Below are 22,656 nucleotides of genomic sequence, written 5' to 3'. Positions count from 1 at the left end.
GGTGGGGATATTGTAAAAGAAGAAATATTAGCATTTAAAGAGCGTGGAAGATGAAAAATAACAAATAATAGGGAATCATATATATTTTTAGGTTGCGTATACGCAAAACATTATTTCCTTAACGGTGAATAATTGGCCTAAGTTTATATACCTTGTTGGTTTGATCTCAGGTCTATGGCATTTAGAGTATCAATCTCAAGAACTCCTTTCTTCTGAGTTGTCCCATTGTTTACAGGATTTCTTTTAGAAGTGTACATGAATTGGTTATTTGCAACAATTTCAATGAATTCTTGAGCTTTTGCAGGCATTTTCTTCAGATGAATAGATCCACCTGCAGAATGGTCCAATGACATCTTGGATAACTCAGACAGACCATCATAGAAGATACCTATGATGCTCCATTCTGAAAGCATGTCAGAAGGACACCTTCTAATCAATTGCTTGTATCTTTCCCAAGCTTTATAGAGGGATTCACCTTCTTTCTGTTTGAAGGTTTGAACTTCCACTCTAAGCTTACTCATCATTTGAGGTGGAAAGAATTTAGCCAAGAAGGCATTGACCAGCTTTTCCCAAGAATTCAGGCTGTCTTTAGGTTGTGAGTTCAACCATATACTAGCTCTGTCTCTTACAACAAAAGGGAAAAGCATAAGTCTGTAGACCTCGAGATCAACTCCATTGGTCTTAACAGTGTCACAGATTTGCAAGAAGTCAGCCAAGAACTGATGAGGATCTTCCAATGGAAGTCCATGAAACTTGTAATTCTGTTGCATCAGAGAAACTAATTGAGGCTTAAGTTCAAAGTTGTTTGCTCCAATGGCAGGAATAGAGATACTTCTTCCATAGAAGTTGGAAGTTGGTGCAGTAAAGTCACCAAGTACCTTCCTTGCATTGTTGTTGTTGGGTTCGGCCATGGTTGTTTTGTCTGCTTCCTTTTCAAAAATTTCAGTTAAGTCCTCTTCAGAGTATTGTGCTTTAGCTGCTCTTAGCTTCCTCTTTAGAGTCCTTTCAGGTTCAGGATCAGCTTCAACCAGAATGCCTTTGTCCTTGTTCCTGCTCATATGAAAGAGAAGATAACAAAAAAAGTATGGAATCCTCTATGTCACAGTATAGAAATTTCTTGGGGTGTCAGAGGAAAAGAAGAGTAAAAAGATGAGGTAGAAGGAGATGAATTCGAACATATAAAGATGGGAGAGGGTTCAAATTATTAAGAGAGGAGAGGTGTTAGTGATTAAATAGAAAGAGATGGAAGAGGGAATTTTCGAAAATTTTAAATAAAATGAAATTTGAATTCAAAACAATTAGTTAATTAAAAAGAATTTTGAAAAAGATGTTAGTGATTTTCGAAAAAGATAAGAAATAGTAAACTTTTAAAATCAAACAAAAAATTTCAAGTGGTTAATTGAAAAAGATTTGAAAATCAATTTGTGAAAAGATAAGAAGTTAGAAAAAGATTTTAAAATCAAATTTTGAAAAGATATGATTGAAAAAATATTTGTTTGAAAAAGATATGATTGAAAAGATATGACTGAACTTTATTTTGAAAAAGATTTGAAAGATAAATTAAAAAGATTTGATTTTTAAAATTGATGACTTGACTAACAAGAAATTTAAAAGATATGATTCTAAAATTCAAATGTTGAACCTTTCTTAACAAGAAAGTAACAAACTTGAAATTTTTTGAATCAAAACATTAATTGCTAGCAAGGTTTTCGAAAATATTAAGAAGAAAAATGAAAAAGATTTGATTTTTGAAAAAGATATGATTGAAAAAGATTTGATTTTGAAAGATATGATCTCAAAATTAAAAATTAAAACATGAAAATTTGAAAAAGATTTGAATTGAAAACTAACTTACCTCCTTTGTATCATCTTGGCATTAAACGCCCAGAATGATACCCATTCTGGCGTTTAACGCCCAAATTACTACCTTTTTGGGCGTTTAACGCTCAGCCAGGTACCCTGGCTGGCGTTTAAACGCCAGATTTCCTTCCTCACTGGGCGTTTTGAACGCCCAGCTTTTTCTCTGTGATTCCTCTACTGTATATTCTGAATCTTCAATTCTCTGTATTATTGACTTGAAAAGATATATTTTTGAATTTTTGAATTTTTAATGATGAGAGAGAAAAACAACAAAATGGAATTAAACATGAAAAACTAAGATCAAAACAAATAATGCATGCAAGAACACTTTGAATGCCAAGATGAACACCAAGAACATTTTGAAGAACATGATGAACATCAAGAACATATTTTTGAAGATTTTCAAGAAAACAAAGACATGCAAGACACCAAACTTAGAAGTTTTCTATACTAGGGACACTAACAATTTGAGAATGCATATGAAAAACAACAAAAGACACAAAACAAGAGAATTTAAAGATCAGAACAAAGAAAATCATCAAGAACAACTTGAAGATCAATGAAGAACACCATGCATATATTTTCAAAAATTACAAGAAAGTAAAAACATGCAACTGACACCAAACTTAAAATTTGACACTAGACCCAAACAAGAAACACAATATTTTTGGTTTTATGGTTTTTTAAATTTTTTTGTATTTTTTTCGAGAATCATTTTGAAAAAGCAAATAAAGAGATTCAAAATTTTTAATAAGAATTCCAGGAATCATGTAATGTTAGTCTAAAGCTCCGGTTCAGGAATTAGACATGGCTTGTGATGAGCGGATAATTTATACACTTTTTGGCATTGTTTTTAGTATGTTTTTAGTAGGATCTAGTTACTTTTAGGGATGTTTTCATTAGTTTTTATGTTGAATTCACATTTCTGGACTTTACTATGAGTTTGCGTGTTTTTCTGTGATTTCAGATATTTTCTGGCTGAAATTGAGGGACTTGAGCAAAAATCAGATTCAGAGGTTGAAGAAGGACTGCTGATGCTGTTGGATTCTGACCTCCCTGCACTCAAAGTGAATTTTCTGGAGCTACAGAACTCAAAATGGCGCGCTTTCAATTGCGTTGGAAAGTAGACATTCAGGGCTTTCCAGCAATATATAATAGTCTATACTTTGTTTGAGTTTCGATGATGCAAAAGGGCGTTGAACGCCAGTTTTACGCTGCAGTCTGGAGTTAAACGCCAGAAACACGTCACGAACCAGAGTTGAACGCCAGAAACACGTTACAACCTGGCGTTCAACTCCAAAAGAAGCCTATGCACGTGGAAAGCTATAGCTCAGCCCAAGCATACACCAAGTGGGCCCCGAAAGTGGATTTATGCATCAATTACTTACTTCTGCAAACCCTAGTAGCTAGTCTAGTATAAATAGGACTCTTTACTATTGTATTAGACATCTTTGGATTATCTTTTGATCTATTGATCACTCTTGGGGGCTGGCCATTTGGCCATGCCTGAACCTTTCACTTATGTATTTTCAACGGTAGAGTTTCTACCCTCCATAGATTAAGGTGTGGAGCTCTGCTGTTCCTCATGAATTAATGCAAAGTACTACTATTTTTCTATTCAGTTCAACTTATTCCGCTTCTAAAATATTCATTCGCACTTCAATATGAATGTGATGAATGTGATAATCATAATCATTTCCCCACGAACGCGTGCCTGACAACCACTTCCGTTCCACCTTAGATTGGATGAGTATCTCTTGGATCTCCTAATCAGAATCCTCGTGGTATAAGCTAGATTGCTGGCGGCATTCATGAGAATCCGGAAAGTCTAAACCTTGTCTGTGGTATTCCGAGTAAGATTCAGGGATTGAATGACTGTGACGAGCTTCAAACTCGCGAGTGCTGGGCGTAGTGACAGACGTAAAAGGATAGTAAATCCTATTCCAGTATGATCGAGAACCTCCAGATGATTAGCCATGCTGTGACAGCGCATCGGACCATTTTCACAGAGAGGATGGGATGCAGCCATTGGCAACGGTGATGCCTCCAGATGATTAGCCATGCAGTGACAGATGATCGAGAACCTCAGATGATTAGCCGTGCTGTGACAGAGCATTTGGACCATTTTCACAAGAGGATGGGATGTAGCCATTGACAACGGTGATGCCCTTACATAAAGCCAGCCATAGAAAGGAGTAGGATTGATTGGATGAAGACAGCAGGAAAGCAGAGGTTCAGAGGAACGAACGCATCTCTATACGCTTATCTGAAATTCCCACCAATGAATTACATAAGTATTTCTACCTTTACTTTCTGTTTATTTATTTATTAATATTCGAAAACTCTATAACCATTTGATATCCGCCTGACTGAGATTTACAAGATGACCATAGCTTGCTTCATACCAACAATCTCCGTAGGATCGACCCTTACTCACGTAAGGTTTTATTACTTGGACGACCCAGTGCACTTGCTGGTCAGCTACACGGAGTTGTGACAAATTATGAATTAAGATTAATAACGTGCACCAAGTTATTGTTCACGTTGCCGGGGATTGTTTGAGATCACAATTTCGCGTACCAAGTTTTTGGCGCCGTTGCCGGGAATTGTTTTGAGTTTGGACAACTGACGGTTCATCTTGTTGCTCAGATTAGGTAATTTTCTTTTTGTTTTACTTTCAAAAGAATTTTTCAAAAATTTTTCAAAATTTTCTCCTTTGTTTTCGAAAAAAAAAAATAAATGTTTTCAAAAATATATTTTTCTTCAGAATTTTTGAGAATGAATTCTAGTGTTTCATGATGATTTGTTGAATCCTGGCTGGCTGTAAGCCATGTCTAATCTTTTGGATTGGGGTTTCAACTTATCATCACAAGAGCTTGTTGATCTTCACACACTTAGTTGCTCTATACATGGAAAATATCAATATCTGCTGAAGCTTGGCTGGCCATTGGCCATGTCTAGTGTTTTGGATTGGAGCTTTCATTGAAAGCTTGGCTGGCTAGTGAGCCATGTCTAATTCCTGGACTGAAGCTTTAGACTAACAATGCAAGATTCCTGGAATTCATATTAAAAATTTTGGAATCCTTATTTTTCTTTTTCAAATCAATTTTCGAAAAATCCAAAAAAAATTTGAAAATCATAAAAATAAAAAATATTTCATGTTTCTTGTTTGAGTCTTGAGTCAGATTTTAAGTTTGGTGTTAATTGCATATTCATCTTGCATTTTTCGAAAAATTCATACATTCATAGTGTTCTTCATGATCTTCAAGTTGTTCTTGGTAAGTCTTCTTGTTTGATCTTGATGTTTTCTTGTTTTGCATCTTTTGTTGTTTTTCATATGCATTCTTGCATCCATAGAGTCTAAAAATGAAAGATTTCTAAGTTTGGTGTCTTGCATGTTTTCTTTGCATTAAAAATTTTTCAAAAACATGTTCTTGATGTTCATCATGATCTTCAAAGTGTTCTTGGTGTTCATCTTGACATTCATAGCATTCTTGCATGCATTCATTGTTTTGATCTAAAAAAATTTTCATGCATTGCATCATTTTCATGTTTTTCTCTCTCATCATAAAAATTCAAAAATCAAAAAAATATCTTTCCCTTTTTTACTCATAAATTTCGAAAATTTGAGTTGACTTTTTCAAAAGTTTTTAAAATTCAATTGTTTCTTATGAGTCAAATCAAATTTTCAATTTAAAAATCTTATCTTTTTCAAAATCTTTTTCAAAAATCAAATCTTTTTCATTTTTCTTATTTATTTTCGAAAATTTTTAAAATGTTTTTCAAAAATGTTTTTCTTAATTTTATATCATAATTTTCGAAAATAACATCATCAATTAATGTTTTGATTCAAAAATTTCAAGTTTGTTACTTACTTGTTAAGAAAGATTCAAACTTTAAGTTCTAGAATCATATCTTGTGATTTCTTGTGAATCAAGTCATTAATTGTGATTTTAAAAATCAAATATTTTTCAAAACTAATTTCAATCATATCTTTTCAAAAATATCTTTTTATCTTATCTTTTTTCAAAATCATATCTTTTTAATCATATCTTTTTAAAATCATATCTTTTTCAAAAATTTGATTTCAAAAATATCTTTTCTAACTTCTTATCTTCTTACCTTTTCAAAATTGAAATTCAAAACTTTTTCAACTAACTAATTGACTTATTTACTATTTCTTATCTTTTTCAAAACTACCTAACTAACTCTCTCTCTCTAATTTTCGAAAATATCTCCCTCTTTTTCAAAATTCTTCTAATTAACTAATTATTTCAAACTTTAATTTTAATTTATTTTTCCTTTTAATTTTCGAAAATCACTAACCATTTTTCAAAAATAATTTTCGAAAATCCTCTCTCTCTCTCATCTCCTTCTATTTGTTTATTCATCTACTAACACTTCCTCTCACCCAAATTCGAACCCCTTCTTCCATCTGTGTTCGAATTTTCTCTTCTTCCCTCCTTTACATTACATTCTTTTCTTCTTCTACTCACACAAGAGAACCTCTATACTTGGGCAAAAAGGATCCCTATTATTATTTTCTGTTCCCTTCTTTTTCATATGAGCAGGAGCAAGGACAAGAACATTCTTGTTGAAGCAGATCTAGAACCTGAAAGGACTCTGAAGAGGAAACTAAGAGAAGCTAAATTACAACAATCCAGCAAGCACCTTACAGAAATTTTCGAACAAGAAGAGGAGATGGCAGCCGAAAATAATAATAATGCAAGGAAGATGCTTGGTGACTTCACTGCACCTAATTCCAATTTACATGGAAGAAGCATCTCCATTCCTGTCATTGGAGCAAATAATTTTGAGCTGAAACCTCAACTAGTTTCTCTGATGCAACAAAACTGCAAGTTTCATGGACTTCCATCTGAAGATCCTTTTCAGTTCTTAACTGAATTCTTGCAGATATATGATACTGTTAAGACTAATGGAGTAAATCCTGAAGTCTACAGGCTCATGCTTTTCCCATTTGCTGTAAGAGACAGAGCTAGAATCTGGTTGGACTCTCAACCTAAGGATAGCCTGAACTCTTGGGATAAGCTGGTCACGACTTTCTTAGCCAAGTTCTTTCCTCCTCAAAAGCTTAGCAAGCTTAGAGTGGATGTTCAAACCTTCAAACAAAAAGAAGGTGAATCCCTCTATGAAGCTTGGGAGAGATACAAGCAACTGACCAAAAAGTGTCCTTCCGACATGCTTTCAGAATGGACCATCCTGGATATATTCTATGATGGTCTGTCTGAGTTATCAAAGATGTCACTGGACCACTCTGCAGGTGGATCCATTCACCTAAAGAAAACGCCTGCAGAAGCTCAGGAACTCATTGACATGGTTGCTAATAACCAATTTATGTACACTTCTGAGAGGAATCCTGTGAGTAATGGGACGCCTCAGAAGAAGGGAGTTCTTGAAATTGATACTCTGAATGCCATATTGGCTCAGAATAAAATATTGACTCAGCAAGTCAATATGATTTCTCAGAGTCTGAATGGAATGCAAGCTGCATCCAACAGTACTCAAGAGGCACCTTCTGCAGAAGAGGCCTATGATCCTGAGAACCCTGCAATAGCAGAGGTAAATTACTTAGGTGAACCTTATGGAAACACCTATAACCCATCATGGAGAAATCATCCAAATTTCTCATGGAAGGATCAACAAAAGCCTCAACAAGGCTTTAATAATGGTGGAAGAAACAGGTTTAGCAATAGCAAGCCTTTTCCATCATCCACTCAGCAACAGATAGAGAACTCTGAACAAAATACCTCTAATTTAGCAAACTTAGTCTCTGATCTATCTAAGGCCACTGTGAGTTTCATGAATGAAACAAGGTCCTCCATTAGAAATTTGGAAGCACAAGTGGGCCAGCTGAGTAAAAGAATCACTGAAGCCCCTCCTAGTACTCTCCCAAGCAATATAGAAGAAAATCCAAAAGGAGAGTGCAAGGCCATTGAATTAATTACCATGGCCGAACCTATAAGAGAAGGGGAGGACGTGAATCCCAAGGAGGAAGACCTCCTGGGACGTCCAGTGATCAATAAGGAGTTTCCTTCTGAGGAACCAAAGGACTCTGAGGCTCATCTAGAGACCATAGAGATTCCAATGCACCTTCTTATGCCCTTCATGAGCTCTGATAAGTATTCTTCTTCTGAAGAGAATGATGATGTTACTGAAGAGCAAGTTACCAAGTTCCTTGGTGCAATCATGAAGCTGAATGCCAATTTATTTGGTAAAGAGACTTGGGGAGATGAACCTCCCCTGTTCACCAATGAACTAAATGCATTGGATCAACTGAGATTGCCTCAGAAGAAATAGGATCCTGGAAAGTTCCTAATACCTTGCACCATAGGCACCATGACCTTTGAGAAGGCTCTATGTGACCTTGGGTCAGGAATAAACCTCATGCCACTCTCTGTAATGGAGAAACTTGGAATCTTTGAGATGCAAGCTGCTAGAATCTCATTAGAGTTGGCAGACAACTCAAGAAAAGAGGCTTATGGACAAGTAGAGGACATGCTAGTAAAGGTTGAAGGCCTTTACATCCCTGCTGATTTCATAATCCTAGACACTGGGAAGGATGAGGATGAATCCATCATCCTTGGAAGACCCTTCCTAGCCACAGCAAGAGCTGTGATTGATGTTGACAGAGGTGAACTAGTCCTTCAATTGAATGAGGACAACCATGTGTTTAAAACTCAAGGATCTCCCTCTATAACCATGGAGAGGAAGCACAGTAAGCTTCTCTCAGTACAGAGTCAACTAGAACTCCCATATCCAAACTCTAAGTTTGGTGTTGGGAAGTCTCAACAATGCTTTGAACATTTGTAAGACTCCATGAGAGCTCACTGTCAAGCTATTGACATTAAAGAAGCGCTTGTTAGGAGGCAACCCAATTTTTATTTATCTAATTTTAATTTTATTCTTGTTGTTCTTTCATGTTTTATTAGGTTCATGATCATGTAGAGTCACAAAATAAATATAAAAATTGAAAACGGAATCAAAAACAGCAGAAGAAAAATCACACCCTGGAGGAGGATCTTACTGGCGTTTAAACACCAGTAAGGAGCATCTGTCTGGCGTTCAACGCCAGAACAGAGCATGTTTCTGGCATTGAACACCAGAAACAAGCAGCATTCTGGCGTTCAGACGCCAGAAATGCATACTGAGGAAGAGCTGGCGCTGAACGCCAGAAACAAGCACCTGGCTGGCGTTCAACGCCAGAAATATGCTGCATCTGGGCGCTGAACGCCCAGAACAAGCATCAATTCGGTGTTTAAACGCCAGAATTGTATGCAAAGGCATTTTACATGCCTAATTGGTGCAGGGATGCAAATCCTTGACACCTCAGGATCTGTGGACCCCACAGGATCCCCACCCAAACCCACCCATATTCTCACCTTACCTCCTAATAATCCTATAACACACTTTCCCAAAAATCCTTGACCAATCACCTCAATCTCTCTTCCCAATTACCCCCTTCACCACTCACATCCATCCAATCTTTCCCACCTACACCTACCCACTCAAATTCAAACCATCAACTCACCTCCATCTCTTCTTCTTCTTCTTCTTCATCTATTCTTTCTTCTCTTGCTCGAGGGCGAGCAACATTCTAAGTTTGGTGTGGTAAAAGCATAGCTTTTTTTGTTTTTCCATAACCATTAATGGCACCTAAGGCCAGAGAAACCTCAAGAAAGAGGAAAGGGAAGACAAAAGCTTCCACCTTTGAGCCATGAGAGATGGAAAGATTCATCTCACAAGCCCATCACTAAGAAAAGGATGGAGCAAACAAGAGAGCCCACTCATGGAGCTCAAGAAACACATGAGGAAGCTCACCATCAAGAAATCCCTGAGATACCTCAAGGGATGCACTTTCCTCCACATAATTTTTGGGAGCAAATCAACACCTCCCTAGGAGAATTAAGTTCCAACATGGGACAACTAAGGGTGGAACATCAAGAGCACTCCATCATCCTCCATGAAATTAGAGAAGATCAAAAAGCAATGAGGGAGGAGCAACAAAGACAAGGAAGAGACATAGAAGAGCTCAAGGACATCATTGGTTCCTCAAGAAGGAAACGCCACCATCACTAAGGTGGACTCATTCCTTGTTCTTAAATTTTCTGTTTTTCATTTTTTATGTTAAGTGCTTATCTATGTTTGTGTCTTATTACATGATCATTAGTATTTAGTAACTATGTCTTAAAGTTATGAATGTCCTATGAATCCATCACCTCTCTTAAATGAAAAATGTTTTAAGTCAAAAGAACAAGAAGTACATGAGTTTCGAATTTATCCTTGAACTTAATTTAATTATATTGATGTGGTGACAATACTTTTTGTTTTCTGAATGAATGCTTGAACAGTGCATATGTCTTTTGAAGTTGATGTTTATGAATGTTAAATATGTTGGCTCTTGAAAGAATGATGACAAGGAGACATGTTATTTGATAATCTGAAAAATCATAAAAATGATTCTTAAAGCAAGAAAAAGCAGCAAAGAACAAAGCTTGCAAAAAAAAAAATTAGCGAAAAAAAAATAGAAAAAAAAAAGAGAAAAAGCAAGCAGAAAAAGCCAAAGCTCTTAAAACCAAAAGGCAAGAGCAAAAAGCCAATAACCCTTAAAACCAAAAGGCAAGGGTAAATAAAAAGGATCCCAAGGCTTTGAGCATTAGTGGATAGGAGGGCCTAAAGGAATAAAATCCTGGCCTAAGCGGCTAAACCAAGTTGTCCCTAACCATGTGCTTGTGGCGTGAAGGTGTCAAGTGAAAACTTGAGACTGAGCGATTAAAGTCAAGGTCCAAAGCAAAAGAAGAGTGTGCTTAAGTACCCTGGACACCTGTAATTGGGGACTTTAGCAAAGCTGAGTCACAATCTGAAAAGGTTCACCCAATTATGTGTCTGTGGCATTTATATATCCGGTGGTAATACTGGAAAACAAAGTGCTTAGGGCCACGGCCAAGACTCATAAAGCAGATGTGTTCAAGAATCAACATACGGAACTAGGAGAATCAATAACACTATCTGAACTCTGAGTTCCTATAGATGCCAATCATTCTGAACTTCAATGGATAAAGTGAGATGCCAAAACTATTCAAGAGGCAAAAAGCTACAAGTCCCGCTCATCTGATTAGAGCTATGTTTCATTGATAGTTTGGAATTTATAGTATATTCTCTTCTTTTTATCCTATTTGATTTTCAGTTGCTTGGGGACAAGCAACAATTTAAGTTTGGTGTTGTGATGAGCGGATAATTTATACGCTTTTTGGCATTGTTTTTAGTATGTTTTTAGTAGGATCTAGTTACTTTTAGGGATGTTTTCATTAGTTTTTATGTTAAATTCACATTTCTGGACTTTACAATGAGTTTGCAGAATTTTCTGTGATTTCAGATATTTTCTGGCTGAAATTGAGGGACTTGAGCAAAAATCAGATTCAGAGGTTGAAGAAGGACTGCTGATGCTGTTGGATTCTGACCTCCCTGCACTCAAAGTGGATTTTCTGGAGCTACAGAACTCAAAATGGCGCGCTTCCAATTGCGTTGGAAAGTAGACATTCAGGGCTTTCCATAAATATATAATAGTCTATACTTTATTCGATTTTAGACGACGCAAAAGGGCGTTGAACGCCAGTTCTACGCTGCAGCTGGAGTTAAACGCCAGAAACACGTCACGAACCAGAGTTGAATGCCAGAAACACGTTACAACCTGGCGTTCAACTCCAAAAGAAGCCTCTGCACGTGGAAAGCTATAGCTCAGCCCAAGCACACACCAAGTGGGCCCCGAAAGTAGATTTATGCATCAATTACTTACTTCTGCAAACCCTAGTAGCTAGTCTAGTATAAATAGGACTTTTTACTATTGTATTAGACATCTTTGGATTATCTTTTGATCTATTGATCACTCTTGGGGGCTGGCCATTCGGCCATGCCTGAACCTTTTACTTATGTATTTTCAACGGTAGAGTTTCTACACTCCATAGATTAAGGTGTGGAGCTCTGCTGTTCCTCATGAATTAATGCAAAGTACTACTATTTTTCTATTCAATTCAACTTATTCCGCTTCTAAGATATTCATTTGCACTTCAATATGAATGTGATGAACGTGACAATCATCATCATTCCCCCACGAACGCGTGCCTGACAACCACTTCCGTTCCACCTTAGATTGGATGAGTATCTCTTGGATCTCCTAATCAGAATCCTCGTGGTATAAGCTAGATTGCTGGCGGCATTCATGAGAATCTGGAAAGTCTAAACCTTGTCTGTGGTATTCCGAGTAGGATTCAGGGATTGAATGACTGTGACGAGATTCAAAATCGCGAGTGCTGGGCGTAGTGACAGACGCAAAAGGATAGTAAATCCTATTCCATTATGATCGAGAACCTCCAGATGATTAGCCATGCTGTGACAGCGCATCGGACCATTTTCACAAAGAGGATGGGATGCAGCCATTGGCAACGGTGATGCCTCCAGATGATTAGCCATGCAGTGACAGCGCATCAGACCATTTTCACAGAGAGGATGAAAAGTAGCCATTGACAACGGTGATGCCCTTACATAAAGCCAGCCATAGAAAGGAGTAGGATTGATTGGATGAAGACAGCAGGAAAGCAGAGGTTCAGAGGAACGAACGCATCTCTATACGCTTATCTGAAATTCCCACCAATGAATTACATAAGTATTTCTACCTTTACTTTCTGTTTATTTATTTATTAATATTCGAAAACTCTATAACCATTTGATATCCGCTTGACTGAGATTTACAAGATGACCATAGCTTGCTTCATACCAACAATCTCCGTGGGATCGACCCTTACTCACGTAAGGTTTTATTACTTGGACGACCCAGTGCACTTGCTGGTCAGCTACACGGAGTTGTGACAAATTATGAATTAAGATTAATAACGTGCACCAAGTCATTGTTCACGTTGCCGGGGATTGTTTGAGATCACAATTTCGCGTACCAGCTTGCTAGCCAGCCAAGCTTTAAGTGAAAGCTTCGGTCCAAAACACTAGACATGGCCAATGGCCAGCCAAGCTTTAGCAGGTCATGAAATTCAACAGCAAGATTGATAGAAATCAACGAGCTCTTGTGATGATAAGTTGAAGCCTCGGTCCGAAAGATCAGACATGGCTTAATAGCCAGCCAGATTTCACGTATCATCTGAAACTCTAGAATTCATTCTTAAAAATTCTGAAGAACAGAATAAAATATTTTTTTTCAAAAATTAAAATAAAAGCTTAAACATAAAATAAAATTACCTAATCTAAGCAACAAGATGAACCGTCAGTTGTCCAAACTCGAACAATCCCCGGCAACGGCGCCAAAAACTTGGTACACGGAATCGTGATTGCACACTTTTCTTCACAAATTCGTGCAGCTGACCAGCAAGTGCACTGGGTCGTCCAAGTAATACCTTACGTGAGTAAGGGTCGATCCCACGGAGATTGTCGGCTTGAAGCAAGCTGTGGTCATCTTGTAAATCTCAGTAAGGCGGATTCAAATGGTTATGAAGTTTTTGATAAATAAAAGATAAATAAAACATAAAATAAGATAGAGATACTTATGTAATTCACTGGTGGGAATTTCAGATAAGCGTATGGAGATGCTTTGTTCCTTCTGAATCTCTGCTTTCTTATTGCCTTCATCCAATCATGCATACCCCTTTCCATGGCAAGCTGTATGTTGGGGGATCACCGTTGTCAATGGCTACCGTCCGTCCTCTCAGTGAAAATGGTCCGGCTACGGGTTACGTAGGGCTAATCATCTGTCGGTTCTCACTAGTGTCGGAATAAGATCCATTGATCCTTTTGTGCACTGTCACTGCGCCCAACAGTCGCGAGTTTAAAGCTCGTCACAGTCATCCCATCCCAGATCCTACTCGGAATACCACAGACAAGGTTTAGACTTTCCGGATCTCAAGAATGATGCCAATTGATTCTAGCTTATACCACGAAGACTATGATCTCACGGAATGGAAAGCTCTGTTATCAGGAGAGGCAACCATGCATTGTGCACCAGGAATCCAAGAGACATACACTTCAAGCTTTTGCATGTAGAACGGAAGTGGTTGTCAGGCACGCGTTCATAAGTGAGAATGGTGATGAGTGTCACTTGATCATGACATTCATCATGTTTGAGGTGCGAGTGAATATCTTAGAGTAAGAATAAGCATGAATTGAATAGAAAAAACGATAGTACTTTGCATTGATTCGTGAGGATCAGCAGAGCTCCACACCTTAATCTATGAGGTGTAAAAACTCCACCGTAGAAAATACATAAGTGGTGAAGGTCCAGGCATGGCTGAATGGCCAGCCCCCTAAACGTGATCGAGAGATCAAAAGTGATACAAAGATAGTCTCAAAATGATCTAAAGATGATCTCAAGATGAAAATACAATAGTAAAAGGTCCTATTTATAATAAACTAGTTACTATATGATTTTTTTATTGTACATATATATTTTTTGGAAATTTGACTCAATTTGACTACATGTATGCTTATATATATATATATATATATATATATATATATATATATATATATATATATATATATATATATATATATATATATATATATATATATATATATATATATATATATATATATAGTAATTAGAATATTATGATGCATATAGGTAGCTCACATCTAGATAGACTGCATTGCATTTCATACATCCTACCATTTTGCCTTCACTCCTTAATAGCTTCGCTTAAGCTTAGCATGAGGACATGCTCATGTTTAAGTGTGGGGTGGTTGATAAACCACTATTTTATGATTTATTTTGTGCTGAATTGAGTGGAATTTATCAGATTATTCCTACACTTATTCATAAAATTCACATGTTCTATGTTTGCCTTCCTGATTTTATGCTATGACTAAAAACTCGCTTCCTGAGCTTTTAATTTGTCAAATTTTAACTCCTCTATATACCATTCAATGCCTTGATCTGTGTGTTAAAGTGTTTCAGGCTTTATAGGGCACGAATGCCTTGGAGAATGGAAAGGAAGCTTGCAAAAATGGAAGGAACACAAAGAAATAATGGAGCTGACCAGCGAGCAGCGACGCGTACGCATGATATATATATATGGTAATTAGAATATTATGATGCATATAGGTAGCTCACATCTAGATAGACTGCATTGCCTTTCATACATCCTACCATTTTGCCTTCACTCTTTAATAGCTTCGCTTAAGCTTAGCATGAGGACATGCTCATGTTTAAGTGTGGGGTGATTTATAAACCACTATTTTATGATTTATTTTGTGCTGAATTGAGTGGAATTCATCAGATTATTCCTACACTTATTAATAAAATTCACATGTTTTATGTTTGCCTTCCTGATTTTATGCTATAACTAAAAACTCGCTTCCTGAGCTTTTAATTTGTCAAATTTTAACTCCTCTATATACCATTCGATGCCGTGATCTGTGTGTTAAAGTGTTTCAAGCTTTATAGGGCACGAATGGCTTGGAGAATGGAAAGGAAGCTTGCAAAAATGGAAGGAACACAAAGAAATAATGGAGATGACCAGCGAGCAGCGACGCGTATGCGTGACTGACGCGTGCACGTGATAAGGGATTTCACCAAAATGACGCGCACGCGTGACGCACGCGTACGCGTGATATGCGCCACGTGCAGAAATTGCAGAAATCGTTCCCAGCGATTTCTGGGCTCCTTTTGACCCAGTTCCAGGCCCAGAAAACACAGATTAGAGGCAGAATGAAAAGGGGATCGAACACATCAGACACTTCTCATTCACACAATTTTAGGTTTTAGATGTAGTTTTTAGAGAGAGAGGCTCTCTCCTCTCTCTAGGATTTAGGATTCCTAGTTTTATGCTTTTGAGTTGGATATTGATAGAGTTACTACCCCGTTGAAGTCTTGATCATTCTAGTTTGTTTTCTATTTCCTTAATCTTTTAATCCCTATTTACTTTGTTCATAGTTACATATGGATATCTTCAATTTTAGGAATTTATTAATATTATAGTATTGTTCTATCTAATGGAGTAGCTCTCAACTTGACTTGGGAGTTGATTAATAGGAGACCCTTGAGTTGGGAAACTCAAGAGCCTAGTGATAATTGAAAGTTGTAGGCCGGCCTTCTGAGCACTAATGCTAGACCTTCCCAAGGAAGAGGACTAGGACTTATGACAGACGTTGGTTTATGTACTTGACTTTCCCTTATTCGGTAAGGGTTAACTAAATAATAACAACAACCTTTTACTATTAATCTTGGGAAATCCAACAAGGATAGAACTTATGATTAATCCTCTCCTAGTCAAGGCTTTTTATTGTTATTAATTTATTTTCTTTGCAATTTTCTCTTCTTATTTCTCAATCCAAAACCCCGATTTACACAACTCATAACCAATAATAAGAACACCTCCCTGCAATTCCTTGAGAGACGACCCGAGGTTTAAATACTTCAGTTATCAATATTATTAGGGGTTTGTTACTCGTGACAACCAAAATTTTGCACGAAAAGGATTCCTTGCCGGTCTAGAAGCTATACTTGCAACGAGAACTTATCTGTGAAAATTCTTTACCGACAAAAATCCCGATCGTCACATGGTCCGACGGAGACTCTAGGACTTTATTTCGGAAAGTGTGAGGTTGGCGTTAAACTTGCCTTTGATGCAAGGAGACCCACATCCTTATACTAGAAGAGTCAACTTTGATCAAAGACTGGATCAAGTGCTCTCAAACATCTGTGTGGAAGGAGCACGGTGGAAAAGGGATTCCCAACGCAAGCCCATTCAACTAAGAAGGCTTGACCTCAAGCCCGTAGCTAGAGGATGGTTGGAATTCATCCAACGCTCTATCATCCCTACTAGCAATCGGTCAGAAGTGACCATTGACAGAGCCATCATGATTCAATGCATCATGATTGGGAGTGAGGTGGAAGTACATGAGGTGATACCTCAAGAATTGTACAAGATAGCTGAAAAGCCTTCCACCAAAGGAAGGTTAGCTTTTCCTCACCTTATTTGTCACCTATGCAATTTAGCTGGAATTGTTATAGAGGGAGACATGTTCATTGAGGAGGACGAGCCCATCACTAAGAAGAGGATGGAGCAAACTAGAGAGCATGCACATGAGCCTGTGCAACCGCCTCAGCAAGAAATCCCTGGGATACCTCAAGGGATGCAATTTCCTCCTCAAGGCTATTGGGACCAATTGCATAATTCTCTTGGAGAATTGAACATTAATATGGAGCAATTGAGGTTGGAGCATCAAGAGCATTCCACCATCCTCAATGAAGTAAGAGAAGATCAAAAGACTATGAGAGAAGAACAACAGAGACAAGGGCATGACATTGAAAAGTTCAAGCACTACATTGGATCCTCAAGGAGGAGTAGTAGCCGCCATCACTAAGGTGGATTCGTTCTCTTAATCCCCTTTTCTTATGTTATTTTTCTATTTTCTGTTATGTTTTATTGTCTGTTCTCTTGTTCTTGTTGCATGATCATCTATGTCTTAAAGTTATAAAATGTTCCATATATCTCTCACCTTACTTAAAAGAAAATTTTATTTGAAAAAGAATTGAGAGATACATGAATTTTGACTTTATCTTAAGAATAGTTCAATTATCTTGATGTGGTGTCATTGCTTTTGTTTTCTGAATGTATGAATGAACAGTGCATAATTGAAATTGGAATTAAGAATGTTGGCTCTTGAAAGAATGATGAAAAAGGAGAAGTATTATTGGTAATCTGAAAAATCCAAAAATTGATTCTTGAAGCAAGAAAAAGCAGCAAAAAAAAAAAAACAATAAAAGAAAAAAATTATATGCTTATGCAAAAAAAAAAAAGCAGAAAAAGAAATAAAAAGAGAGAAAAAGCCAATAGCTCTTTAAACCAAAAGGCAAGAGCAAAAAGCTAATATCCCTTTAAAGCAAAAGGCAAGGGTAAAAGGATCCAAGACTTTGAGCATCAATGGTTGGGAAGGCCAAAAAGAAACAAAATCTTGGCCTAAGCACTCCAAATGGACAGTGTCCCTAACTATATGCTTGTGGTGTGAAGGTCTCAAGTAAAAAGTTTGAGACTGAGCAGTTAAAATCGTGATCCAAAGCAAAAAGAGTGTGCTTAAGAACTCTAGACACCTCTATCTGGGGATTCTAGAAAAGCTGAACCACAATCCAAAAGGGTTCACCCAGTTAAGTGTCTGTGGCATTTATGTATCCGGTGGTAATACTGGAAAACAAAGTGCTTAGGGTCACGGCCAAGATTCTAAAAAGCTATGTTCAAGAATAAAAAAGAACTAAACTAGAAGAGTCAATAATATCATCTGGATTCTAAGTTCCTAAAGAGACCAACACTTCTGAGTTTCAATGGATAGTGAGATGCCAAAACTATTCAGAAGCAAAAAGCTATTAAGTGTCGCTCATCTAATTGAAACTGAGCTTCATTGACAACTCTGAGATTTATTGTATCTTACTCTTCTTTTTATCCTACTTTGTTTTTAGTTTCTTAGGGACAAGCCACAGTTTAAGTTTGGTGTTGTGATGAGCGGATATTTTATACGCTTTTTGGTATCATTTTCATATAGTTTTTAGTATGTTTTGTTTAAGTTTTATTAAGTTTTTATAGGTTTTAGTGTAATATTCACATTTTTGGATTCTACTTTGAGTTTTTTGTTTTTATGCACTTTCAAGTATTTTTTGGCTGAAAATGAGGAGCTGGAGCAAAAGTCTGATTCAGAGACAGAGAAAGTGCTGCAGATGCTGTCAAGATCTGACCTTCTTGCACTCAAAAGAGCTTTTCTGGAGCTACAGAAGTCCAAATGGAGCATTCTCAACGGCTATGGAAAGCTAACATCCAGGGATTTCCAGAAATATATAATAGTCTATATTTTGCTTCAGAATTAAAGGCCCAAAACTGGCATTCAATGCCAGCCATCTACCCTAGTCCAAGCGTCCAACGCCCAAAGAGGAGTGGCCAATGTCCAACGCCCATAAAGGTGTCCCCAACCAGCGTTCAATTCCCAAGGAGCATCCTAGCACGTGGAGATCACTTAAGCTCAGCCCAAACACTCACTAAGTGAGCCTCGGAAGTGGATTTTTGCACTAAAAGACTGTTTTACCCTTCTTATGTAATCCTTAGTCATCAGTCTAGTATTTATTTGAGAACTTTTACACTTTTGAGAGAGTCGAAGAGACCTTTTCGAACACTTTACATGTTTTCATTGTATTTTCTATCAGTATGAGTCTCTAAACCTCCTAGGTTGAGGGAAGGAGCTCTGCTGAGCTTTATGGATTAATGAAAGTATTATTGTTCTATCTTCAATCCGTGTCTGATTCTCTATTCTAAGATGTATCTTCGTTCTTCATCCTTATGAATGCGTTAAAGCGGCATAAGGTTATCTCATTCTACATAGGTTCAGAGTGAGTCTTTCATCAGACAATGATGAACAACTAGCTTGATTATACATCTCTTAGACGGCTAATCCACGACTTTGTTGGGGACTTCTCGAGACACCAGTTCAGCCGAGGTATGGGAATATTAGAGTCTTTGTGGTAGAGGCTAGAACCAAAGGCGAAGCATTCTCTGATCTGGAAGATTCAACCTTGTCTATGGCGTTTTGAATAGGCTCACTAAGGGGAATGGACTGCAGGATCTTCACCCTCAATCAGACTGGATCTACACTAACCCTGGGGTTCAGCTCTAGAGGAGAATCGGCTACCTCTCAAGAAAGGCGTTGATCACATACAGCGTGCCAAAGAAGAAATCATTCACAGTTGGAGGAGACAGTAAAACCGAATTGATCCAGAAGAATAAAGCATTTCCGAAGCCTTAACCATCTTCTTATCATTGCTTTCACCATCAATTGAGTAACGTTTTCTTTATTTTACTTTTATGTGTTTTAAACAAACAAACAACTTTTCTATATGCCTGACTAAGATCTAAAAGATAACCATAACTTGCTTCAAATCACAATCCTCGAGGGATCGACCCTGACTCACTCATGTATTATTTGGAGGACCCAGTGCACTTGTTTGTTCAGTTGTGCGAAGTTTAATTTCGTGCACCAGTTATCAGCCAGGGCAGTGGGCTTATTACCTTCGTTGGGATTAAAATTGGATGTGGTTCGGGGTTCATTGTTGTGAGACAGGGGGTAGTTAGCTTGTTTTGGGATCTTGCTTGCTAGGGGTTCATTGCCAGGCATTGTTACATCTTTCTCATTAGGCTTGGCAGGGTTATCTTTTTTTAGTGCTTCAAGGTTGGTTTTGTTTTCCATCTTGACCTTGGATTCACCAACCACTCTGAGCTCATCATGCTCATCATCAACATACAGAACAATCTCTTTCCCCTCTAGAAGTTCGGGTGATGACACTGCATGCTCAAAGTAAATATCAACTAGTCCATCATTCTCTTGAGCCATGAAACACGTCTCTCTTAATTCATCATCAGAATTCAGAGCTCTTAAACCACTATCTAAACTCCTCCTAGGAACATTGGTGCAGAATTTACTGAACGAAAAAGAAGAAAAAAATTAAGAAGAAAACAAAACGAAAAGAGAAAAAAATAAATGAAAAATAAGAATTAATAATACTAAAATAAAACTAATTAAAAGCAAAATTATCTAATCTAATCAATCAAACAACCAGCAGTTGTCAATCACAATCAATCCCCAGCAACGGCGCCAAAAATTTGGTGCGGAATTTACAACCACAACTAACTGGCAAGTGCACCGGGTCGTACCAAGTAGTACCTCAAGTGAATGAGGGTCGATCCCACGCGGATTGATGGACTAAGCAACAATGGTTAAGTGATTTACTTAGTTAGACAAACAGAAAATGGTGTTTGAGAGTTCAAAGAGCATTAAACAGTAATTTCAGAAAATTAAAAGACAGACAAATAAATAAGTTGGGAATAAAATATGGAGAGAGCAGCTAAGGTTTTAGAGTTATCTATTTTTCGGATTGACTTTTCTTATTAACTATTTTAATCATGTAAGATTTAATTCATGGCAAACTATATGGTAGCGTTTGGTGGAGAGACAGAGATGAAAAGACTGAGACTGAGAGACAGAGACTAAGAGACAGGGATTGAAATAAATCTCAGTATTCTGTTTGGTGCAAAATGGGAGACAGGAATTGAAACAAGAATGAAACTCTAATTTAATTTGCACAAAAAGTAAAATTGGAATTAATTAATTGAAATGAAAGTATTTTAGGTATAAAATGTTATTAAAGTTTCAGTCTCCATCTCTAAAAATTTCAGTCTCTTGTGTCCTTACTTTTTGGAGGTACTGAAATACTGAAATTTTAGAGACAGAGACAGAAATTTTAGTACCAATCTCTGAACTAACAAACACGATACTGAGTCTCGGTCTCTCAGTCTCTGTCTCAGTACCTCAAAACAAACACTACCTATGTGACTAGACCCTAATTCCTTAGACCTTTCTAGTCTCCTCTAAAATTCATCAACCGCCAATTCCTTGGTCAATTAATTCCAATTAAGGGGTGACGTTCAATTCTAGCTATATGCCACAGAAATCCTAATTACCTAAATATAAGAGGATTATATGTCACGTATCCCGTTAAATCCAGATAATTAGAAATTTAGGAGAATATATTTTCAAGCTGTTGTTCAAGTAAAGAGCTTTTTCAAGTTATACAAGAACTCAATTAGAAAGAGGTCATACTTCTGTTCCACCCAATTTCATAAGAAAAAGAACGAAAATAATTCTTAAATTATAAATCAGTACATGAATTAAAATAGAAAAACAATAGAATCAATCCATACAAATAGACAGAGCTCATAACATTAACAGTGGAGGTTTAGTTGCTCATGGTTCAGGGAGGAAAACTAGGATTCAGGTAAACTGTAATTTACAGAATGAAAATAGAATGGAATAATCCCTAGAAGAGAAGTTTCTTTTCTCTTTTATATCTAATCCTAATTAATTTTAAATTATAATTTTAAAAACTAAATAATATCTTTTCCTATTTTAAAATAAAAAATAAAATTTAAATAAGAATTAATTAAAACAATTCGCGCGTCTTCAATTGATGAATGGGGACCACTTGCTTCGTAGGAAGGCACGCCTAACTTGGCACGGAGCTGCGCCTTACTTGGAGTCACCAGTGTGTGTTGGTGTGCATTGCTTGAGCACTGCACCTTACTTGAGTATATCCTGCGCCTAACTTGAAAGGAGTAACTTCTCTTGCGTGTTGTTGTTGAGCATTGCGCCTAACTCGAGCGCAGCCTAGGCAGAGCTTCTTGGGCGTTCTTCTTTCATCCTTGCGCCTAACTTGAGAAATCTCAAGTTAGGTGCAACCTTGGTTGCGCTGGTGGAGAAGAAATATGGACTATTATACATCGTTGGAAAGCTCTAGAAGTTAGCTTTCTAACGCTTTTAGAATCACGTTCATTGGTCCTCTGTAGCTCGAGATATTTAGGTTTGAGTGCAGAGAGGTCAGGGTTGACAGCATCATTCGCCTTCTTCTCTTTTTCTGCGGAAACTCCATCAAATCCAGCCAAATGCTACCTAAAATAAACAAAATTTCACACGACTCAAAGTAACATCCATAGTGGCTAAAAGATAATTAATTCTTGATTAAACTCAACAAATTAAATGCAAATTCACTAGAAAAAGATAGGAAAGATGCTCACGCATCAAACATGCCACCAACATTCTTCTATCTTATCATATATCCTAATTTTTATAATAATTCCTCATCGAGAATACATCCAAAGTATCTTGATTAATGTCACCAACACATACCTTTTTATCAGGGGAATAAATAGTTATCTCATTCTCATCTTTCTAAAACTTTTT

The sequence above is a fragment of the Arachis ipaensis genome, chromosome B06 (assembly GCF_000816755.2).
Source record: "Arachis ipaensis cultivar K30076 chromosome B06, Araip1.1, whole genome shotgun sequence".
Classification (NCBI taxonomy): Eukaryota; Viridiplantae; Streptophyta; class Magnoliopsida; order Fabales; family Fabaceae; genus Arachis; species Arachis ipaensis.
This window is presented reverse-complemented; position numbering follows the sequence as displayed.